The sequence below is a fragment of the Miscanthus floridulus genome, chromosome 8 (assembly GCF_019320115.1).
Source record: "Miscanthus floridulus cultivar M001 chromosome 8, ASM1932011v1, whole genome shotgun sequence".
In the NCBI taxonomy this organism is placed as follows: domain Eukaryota; kingdom Viridiplantae; phylum Streptophyta; class Magnoliopsida; order Poales; family Poaceae; genus Miscanthus; species Miscanthus floridulus.
The window spans coordinates 224888444-224898397 of NC_089587.1; the positions used below are offsets into that span (position 1 = coordinate 224888444).

The 9954-nt window shown below is 40.7% G+C and overlaps 1 long non-coding RNA gene across 3 annotated transcripts; it reads right to left on the reverse strand.

Moving 5' to 3' along the window:
- Positions 1-3731: 3731 nt before the first annotated feature.
- Positions 3732-6674, reverse strand: LOC136475172 (uncharacterized). 3 transcript variants are annotated; one of them, XR_010763111.1, is made up of 4 exons: positions 6135-6674; positions 5724-5798; positions 5430-5549; positions 3732-3820 (listed from the first exon to the last, which is right to left on the reverse strand). It is a non-coding gene; the product is annotated as an uncharacterized lncRNA (long non-coding RNA). The 3 variants fall into 3 exon arrangements; XR_010763110.1 differs by having other exon boundaries at positions 5724-5801; XR_010763112.1 differs by lacking the exon at positions 5724-5798.
- Between the last annotated feature and the right edge of the window lie 3280 nt (positions 6675-9954).

Here is a 9954-nt window from a genome sequence, read left to right on the forward strand (position 1 = left end):
CCATTGGCGGGAGCACGCCGGGGATGGAAACAGAGGGCTTCCCTCACCGGCCGCATGCGCCTGCACTCGGTGCATGTAGGCTAAGCCAAAAGGGAAGGTGGGTGGACTCGGTCTACTGAAGACCAGCCAACGGTCCATGGACCGTGAACGTGAGTCCACCGTGAGCCACACGGCGTGGGCCGAACGGTGGACAAAGCCCATTGGAGGCCCTTGGCTACGACGTGGCAGCGCCACAGCACGCCACGTGTCCGAGCCGGCCCGGCCCAAATCCAGCCCAGTCCAGGCCCACCAAAGCCCAGTCCAGGCCCAACCTGGTTGACCGTTGACCGGTCAACGTTGACAGCTGACCTGGCCCCACATGTTAGTGACACAGGGACTCTGGACCCACTCATCAGTGAATGACGTCATGCTGACGTCATGACGACGTCACGCGGGTCCCACCTATCAGTAACAATACGGTGACGTCATGCTGACGTCACGATGACGTCAGCTACTGACGTCAGCAGCTCTGGCCCCACACGTCAGTGACCCTGACCCGTTGACCATTGACTCACCCGTTGACTTGATGTTGACTCTGACCGGACCCACAGGTCAGTGACCCAAGAGACCCTGGCCCCACCTGTCAGAACGATGACGTTGATGACGCCATGCCGACGTCAAGATGACGTCAGCAGGACCCCCACTTGTTAGCTTAGAGCCGAGCCGATGACGTCATGCTGACGTCAAGCTGACGTCAGCATGCCACGTGGACCAGTCACAACGTGACACGTGTCACCCCAGGATTAATTCAGCATTTTTCCATTTTTAGAGATGATTTAAACTTCAGAAATTAATAACTAATTCATACGACCTCAGAAAAATACGAAACTAGGACCAAAATTCATCTAAAATTGAGCTTTACGCAATGAACCCATGTTTGAGTGCATTTGGCTCTTTTGAATTTTCATTGTTTCTTTGTGCTATTCTATAGACGCCGCTAATGCGACTATAATACGATCGTTGCAGAATCGGAGGAGAACCAGACGGACGAGGATCGTGAGTACCGTGAGGAGAACGGAGATGACTACACTGAAGGTGCCACATCCCACCCAATCTCGTAGCACCTATTACGCATGGCTAATATAGAACTGCTAATGCTTTACTTATTGTTATAATCATAGAATGATAGGACTTGCATGGTAGTGTGCTTACTTGATGGCCTTTACCTTGACGCAACCTTACCCCCACATACCCTGCTATTAGGCTAGACACACGCTTGCTGCTATATTTCATTACTTATACTTCTACTACGCTTATACTACATTAATGCGTGGTGAAAACTGGTGTTATCTGGACTATGGGGAGAGTGTTGCGTGTGTGACTTGGGTGTGTGGAGGGTGAGGGTTGTGTCGACCAAGTTGGAGTATACGACGAGCCTGGGGCAAGTCTTGCCATGGGGTGCTACCTGGGCATCCCTGGAAATGGATACCTGTGGTGGGTAAATGGTATATGAGGTGGTCCTGGGTGTGAACCTGTGATGGGAGGAGCCCAGGATGGAGGTGCTGTGGTGGCACGATAAACAAAAACCCTGATGGTGACATTCTGGCTTGGTCATCCCTAAGGACTTACTAGTACTCAGACTCACCGGGAAGCCTTACGTACCACTCGACCTATATGGTGAGGGACGGCCGGACTACTTGGTAGGATATTGCCACTACTGCTAGGTTGATAACGGACAGTGTAAGGAGGTACAGGGCGAGGAGGATTTCCCCCACACCCTTCTGAGACTTCATGGAGACCTTGTGGAACCGGCTCATGACTCACAGTTTCAGCCACCCTAGACTAGACTTGGGGTGAACCAGGGCTGAATGGTAGAGTGGTATTATCCTAGGCTAGCAAGCGGCCGAAATCAGCCCAGTTGACGACGGTCAGCGAGGAAGGCGGATCTTGTGGTTATGTAAAACCTCTGCAGAGTGTATGGTTGATCGATCGATACATATACCGACTTGTCGGCTATGGACCCTTCCTGGGTTTCGCTTAAACTAGATAGCGAGATGAGTCCTTTTCTTCCCCCGTGAGAGAGTGTCGGTCGTAGCCAGGGGCTACGGACCTTGAGACAGTGCCGAGAGGGAGTTGGCCTATCGACTGAGCGATGGTATGGTGATGGTGTGGAGATGGTGGTATATCTATCCCAGGATCGAAACCTGGCTCTGGAAAGGGAATGGGTGGAATGTGTGTGGGAATGGTGTTAAAACTTGACCAACTATTATTATATACTTGACATGCTAAAACATAGGAAACCCCAGCCTTATAGGTTCCTTTTGAATATATCCAACTTGCATCCAATTTCCATAAAGCAATGCTCATAGGGTGGGAGTTGCTAGTACAAATCGTAATGATAAATTTTGGCACACAGGTTCTGCTGAGGAGTATAGCTCCGAGGAGTTTGACGGTTGAGGGGTTCGTTCCTACGCTCGAGTTTGGCGATCTTATCTTCAAGATGTTCTGAATGAATGCTACTTTTGATTCCGCCAATGCGGCGATGTAATAAATTATGCAATTCCGCACTTTATGTACTCTGAGATTATCGTTGTATGGATGTGGTATTCGACTATAATTTGGGTAATATGATCTACAACGGTCATAATACACTTCGACTCTGTGGATTTCCCTTCATGGAAATCAGGTCGTTTCACACGCCTGCCTAGGCGTGGCGCAGGGGGCAACCGTGCTGGGGGCCATCGCTCCAGGGGCCACCCATGGCGGTGCGCCTCCCGCGCAGGGGCCTGACATGGCCGGCTTGCCCGTCACCGCTCCGGAGCTGCCAGCGTCAGGGGAGGAGAAGAAGGGGGCGCCCGCCACCGCTCCGGGGGCGGCCCGCGTCGGGGTAGGAGAGGAAGAGGGTGAGGTACCGCTAGATCCAGGCGCCGAGTTTCATCACCGTCGCCGCCGACGGCGAGGAAGAGGCAGCTAGGGTTTCGTCGACTACACGCGGACCGGTGGGACGAGGCAGCGCCAGGGGAGAGCAGGGGCTCGGACGTGGCCGCGGCCATCGATGTTGGACGGCACACCATGGAGCCGTGCCGGGGGACGCCGCTGCGCCGCGCACAGGGTGCAGGGAGCCTCGGCGGTGGCGACGAGGAGCGAGGGAGAGAGCGAGAGCGCGGAGAGGAGAGAGAGGAGGGGAGGAGCGGAGCTCCTGCCGCCTACCATTTAGTCATTTACACGAGAGAGAGAAAGAGGAAGAGCAACATTTTACATGAGAGGACCGAAATGGAGCCCAGCTCTGCAAAGCAAGCCAGGTCCGGCAGCATGCATGCACGCGTATTCGGATGCGTGCTGACCACTAGGCACCGATCATGCATGTCGAGAATCCACCGTCCCCTACTACGCGCCACCGTCCATTTACGTGCCACATACAATCAGCAGGAAGTCGTACTTCATTTAATGCGTGCAGTTGCTTCATCTATCTACTGCGGAATGCACGGATGAAGGCCGGTTGTGACGCGCCTCATCTGGGTCGTGGAATTTCTATCTAACGCACCAAATAAAAAGAACGTATGTGAACACCCTGAGAGGCCGCCGATTTGACGTGCCTTCGTATCTTTAATCGGGGTGGTCACGTGGACAGGTTGTCTCGCTTCCAGATTCATCGGGGGATTTCTTTTTTTAATACCGGAAAAAAACAGCGACGTGGCGGTCCAGAATCCAAACACTGTAGCGCTCTATATCAGGGTTTCCTTTTAACCAAGGATTCCAAACGCCACATCGCTATCACAAGCCAGCGCACTTGCTCTGTACTTCTCAACGTTCCTGTACTCCATCAACCATCTCTCCTTCACTACAAAGTAGAAGGAAAAATTAGATCACAAAGAATCCCCTACATGGCCTAATCATTCCTGCGGAGACCACGGGAAGAATCACACCTACAAATCAAAGGTACATAACGTTCATCTTCTGCACTCTTATTTGCTTCCTTCCTTTGGTTGATCTGACTAATTCTGGCTATAGGTATTTTCTATATACTTGTTCACTATACATGTAGATACTTTCCTATACATATATGTGTAAATATGGTTCAGACAAAGAGAAAGCAACAACCACTAGAAACTATAAATAATCCATCTAATAGTAAGAATGCAAGACAATCAAGATACGGAAAGCTACGCGGAAAAAAACGTAAACTAGAACCAGAATATAACTCAAACAGAGAAAATTTAATTAAAAAGCAATGCCATATTGCACATCCATATTTATACTCTTCTCATGGAATGGTATCATTTACACCAGAATATATACAACATCTAAAACAATCATATATATATTGTGATGCTATGTTCTGGTGCACCAAACTACACGTGTAAATATTGTGATGCTATGTTCTGGTATGATGAAAGAAATAAGACAGACTCTACAAAAAAAGAAACAGATTCTATATTCTAATTGCTGCAAATATGGAGAGATCAAAATACCACGATATAATGAACCACCTCAATTCCTTTCCATGCTCATTCACCATAGAGGAAATAATCTATCTAATCATTTTTATCAAAAGATAAGACAATATAACAGTATGTTTGCTTTTACTTCTATGGGTGGCAATATTGACAAAACTATAAACAAAGGTGAAGGTCCATATGTATTTCGTATAAATGGCCAGATACACCATCGTATTGGTTCACTACTACCTGAAACAGACAATACTAGGCCGAAATTTGCAGAGTTATATATTTTTGACACACAAAATGAAATCCAAAATAGAATCGAAGCAATAACTAGAGAAGATCCTGATGATAATGATATCAATCCATATATAGTTCAAGAGCTTAAAAATATGCTTGATCAATACAATCCATTAGTTAAGAAATTTCGACAAGCACGTGATTTACTTGAACAGTACAAAGGTATAGATATCAGCGTACGGATTGTCGGTGCTAAAAAAGGTGATCCAATTCAATATGAAATGTCACACACTGAAGAATTAGCTATGCTTATAGTCGGTGACCTATCATTAGAAAATTATAAAAGAGATATTATAATCAACAGTACACACAAAGGCCTTCAACGTATCTCTATTTATCATCCTGCCTATATGGCATTACAATACCCCTTGCTATTTGCATACGGGGAAAGAGGATTCCAACTAGGTATACCTTACCAAAATCAACATGGAAATCAAAGAAAAAAGAGAAAAAGATCAAGTGTTACAATACATGAGTACTACAAATATCATATGCATTTCAGATCTAACCAACCAAATCCATTCCTATGCTATGGCAGACTATCAAAACAAGCAATAGTAGATGCACGTGCAATGGAAGACGAAGATAGATTAATGTATATTGCTAAAAACCAAGATAAATTAAGAGTTGAATATTTACAGGGTATATATGACGCAGTAGAAAAAGGACTAACCAACAGCAACCAAATAGGCAAAAGAGTATTTTTACCATCAAGTCATACTGGGTCAAGATGTTACATGATCCAAAATTATCATGATGGAATTGCAATATCCCGTGTGTATGGACCTCCTGATCTATTTATAACATTTACATGCAACCCTAAGTGGCCTGAAATCAGTGTAGCTCTCTTAGAACATCAATATGCTAATGATAGACCAGATATTATAATACATGTCTTTCATATGAAACTGCAACAACTACTCGAAGATATACGATCAGGTACAATATTTGGTCCAGTAGTAGCAATTTTATACTCTATAGAGTTTCAGAAAAGGGGTTTACCACATGTCCATGTCTTAACATGGATAGATAAATCCAATAATCAAGTTACACCTGAGACAATAGATCTATGGATATCTGCTGAAATACCAGAACCAAAAGAAGATCCTTTAGGATATGTCTTAGTATCTGAACATATGATGCATGGACCATGTGGAGATAAAAATGAAAAAGGCCCATGTATGAAAAAAAGGAAAATGTTCAAAATATTATCCAAAACAATTCTGAGATGAAACTACATTTACAGATAATGGATTTACTCAATATTATCGACGAGACAGCAATATCTACATCCGTCGAGACAATCATAATTTAGATAACAGATGGGTTGTCCCACATAATTTAAAACTACTAAAGAAATATCAAGCTCATATAAATGTTGAACATGTTAATAAAAGTATATTATTAAAATACCTCTGCAAATATGTCAACAAAGGACCAGATAAAGCAACAATTATTTTGGAGCCTCTAAAGAAAGAAGATCGTACACAAAATAAAAACACTAAAGACATTGACGAGATAAAAGAATATTTAGATTGTAGATACATATGTGAGCAAGATGCTTTATGGAGATTACTAGGTTTTGACATACATTATCATTGGCCTCCTGTAGAGCGATTGCCTGTGCACTTACCTTTGCTAAACACAATTAGACTACACAAGAATACAAAGTTAGAGCATATAACGAAAGATCCCAAATTTCATAAAACAAAATTAACTGAATGGTTTGAGACTAATAAATTACATGAAGATGCTAGGGAACTAACATACTGTGATTTTCCTCGCTTTTGGAAATGGGATGATAAAAACAGAAAATGGACAAAAAGGAAACATGGTTTCAAAATTGGCCGATTATACTATGTCAATCCTATAGAAGGAGAACGCTTTTATTTGCACATATTACTAATGATAGTTACAGGAGCTACCAGTTACAAAGATATAAGAACATATAAGGGAACTGCTTACCAAACATTTAAAGAAGTATGTGCTGCACGGGGCTTACTAAAAGATCATAACGAATGGTATAAAACTTTTGACAAAGCAGCAAATTGGGCTACAGCTCTACAGCTACGCTACCTATTTACAACGATACTTCTCTTTTGTGACTTACAAGGTGAAAATAGATTTTATACTCAAAACTGGAGAAAAATGGTAGATGACATTGAACGTGATATAATTACTAAATATTACCCCATACAATATCACCCTACAGATTTAGATCTTCATGATGCACTACTACAAGAATTAGAACAAATATTAAGCAAAAATGGTTTCAATATTCATTCATATAATCTTCCAAAAGTATCTTTACAATATAGACCTGACAAAAGTAACCAACTCATTGACGAAGAATTAAATTATGATATAGATATGTTGGATGAGCAAGCAAATAGACTTTACATGCAACTAAATACTGAACAAAAAAATGCATACCAACAAATAATTAGTACTGTTTTAAAGAAGGAACCAAGTATATTCTTTGTATCTGGACATGGAGGAACTGGCAAAACATTTCTGTGGAACACAATTGTTTGTTATCTACGAGCACAGAAAAAAATTGTACTAATTGTTGCATCATCAGGAGTTGCGTCATTGTTACTTCCAAATGGACGTACAGCACATTCACGGTTTCGCATACCAATAGATATAGATGAATTATCAATTTGTGATATAAAACGAGGAACAAAATTAGCTCAACTGCTTACTGAAACTGATCTTATCATATGGGACGAAGCACTAATGACAAACAAACAATGTTTTGAGGCTTTAGATAGATCACTCAGAGATATATTATCTGAAAAAGAAACAAATTTATTGAACATACCTTTTGGAGGAAAAGTTGTACTAGGAGGAGATCCAAAACAAGTATTGCCGGTTATAGAAAACGCATCGAAATCTAAGATAATAAGTGCTTTCATATTTAGATCATATTTATGGAATAATGTGAAGAATTTTTTTTTGCACCAAAACATGCGTTTAAAACAATATGACATACATTCAACAGAATATCAGGAGTTAGATAGTTTCAATAAATGGATAATAGATATTGGGAATGGAAACATTACATATCAATCAAAAGATAATGCTGAAGAAGATCAAGATACCACTACAGTGCAAATTCCAGAAGACTTATTATTGACCACAACTGGAAACAAGATTGAAGCTTTGGTCCAACACATATACCCAGATTTTCAAAAAGAAATTAAGCAACCAGAGTATCTTATGAGTAGAGCAATTCTTGCAACCACAAATGAAATTGTTGATGAGATAAATGATTATATTCTTACACTTGTACCTGCCGTTGAAACGGAATATCTTAGTGCAGATACAATATCAAAATGTTCAGACAATACTTGTAATGATGTAGATATATTATATCCTGTAGAATATCTTAATAGCCTAACCACAAATAATTTTCTAAATCATAGGCTCAAACTTAAAATTGGTACACCTATAATGCTTCTAAGGAACATTAATCAAAGCCTAGGACTATGTAATGGAACAAGGTTAGTAATAACAAATCTTGGAAGAAATGTCATTGAAACTGTTATCATTACAGGATCTCACACCGGAGAGAACATATATACCAAGAATAAATCTAACTGCACGTGCCTCTCATTGGCCATTCACATTATCTCAACGCCAATTTCCAATAAAATTTTGTTATGCTATGACTATAAATAAAAGCCAAGGACACACTTTATCAAATGTAGGGGTGTATTTAAAGAAACCAGTATTTACACATGGGCAATTATATGTGGCAGTTTCAAGAGTACAAGATAGAAAAGGTCTAAAAATATTAATTGAAAACCCAGATGGATCATGTGGAGAAACAACTAAAAATATTGTTTATAGAGAAGTTCTTCAAATGATTTGATCATAATTTCTAAACCAGTACTGTTATACACTACAGGATGGAGAAAGATATCACTCCAATATCAGAACTACGTCCAGGAAGCTTAGAGTACAAAATATGTGTTCGTGTATCCCGGATGTGGGAATTTAGAGGGAAGAGTGAACTGATATCAAACATGTGGACCTTGTACTGATTGATCAGAAGGTAATATAACAAAGTCTAATTTAAAGATTCTACATTTCAGATACGATCCATCGCTGCTTCCTGCTTTGTTAACGGTTTAACACACCAGATTCTTGATATTTTATTTGATGAGGAAGTTAAGACGTCGCGATACATGTTTACATTTTTTACCTATCTACAGGGTGATTCTATATATGCTGAAATCCCACCAGATGCAATACCATCTACCACACCATATTTAGAAGAAGGAAATATCGGCTACATCACAAAGATAAGAGTTGTTCGTGGGAAGATAGATTTTAAGGCTGTACCAAATCCTTATATGCTCAAACTTAACATGAGGACTACAATCGTTCAGCTGAATAATGATATTCTAGGGTTACCTAAATACACATTTTCCCTCACTCCACTGGATAAGCTTGGGGATTACGTAAACAAAACTGAATATTTCCTTGGTAAGATCATAAAAATTCTACACAAATCATATATTTTCCTTTCTGATCACACCAACTAAAACATTTTTCTACTACTCTTATAGATGTCATTGGAAAAATTGTGGCGGTTTCAAATGCTGCTACCTGCTTATTCAACCTCAGGAGAACACATCACAAGGAGGATCGTAAAACTACAGGATTTGAGGTATGATACATAAACTTGAAGTTAATTCAACATAAAAACAATTGTACTTTTCAATCCTAGACTTAAAAATTGTCTGTGTTTCTATAAATATTCATTACCAATGGCAAATATGTATATTTGATTGAGTACTCCAGCTTAATCCTGCTTACCAATCCTTATCATCTATTTGTTTCAAGGGGAAATACAATTGATTTATTTTTATCTAGAAAAAGAGCCTTAGAATTTGATGGTGAGACAGTTCTAGATGTTGGACAGAAACATCATGTTATAGCTATATTTGTGGGAACACTCATGAAGACATATGGACAAAAAATATACATTCTTGAGTGGAACAGCGACATGTAGGTGGTACATCAATGAAAATGATATTCCAGAGATCAAAAGCTTTTAGAAAAGGTAATACCAAAATAAAATCCACACATGAACCTTATTTTTTAAATTTATTTTTCTAACTTAAAGTTACTAACCTTACTACCTTTTTGAAGTTCAATAGGCAAGCCTGTTTCTATCCAACACCTGTACCTGCAGAATGAAGATGATGCACTGCAAAATCTC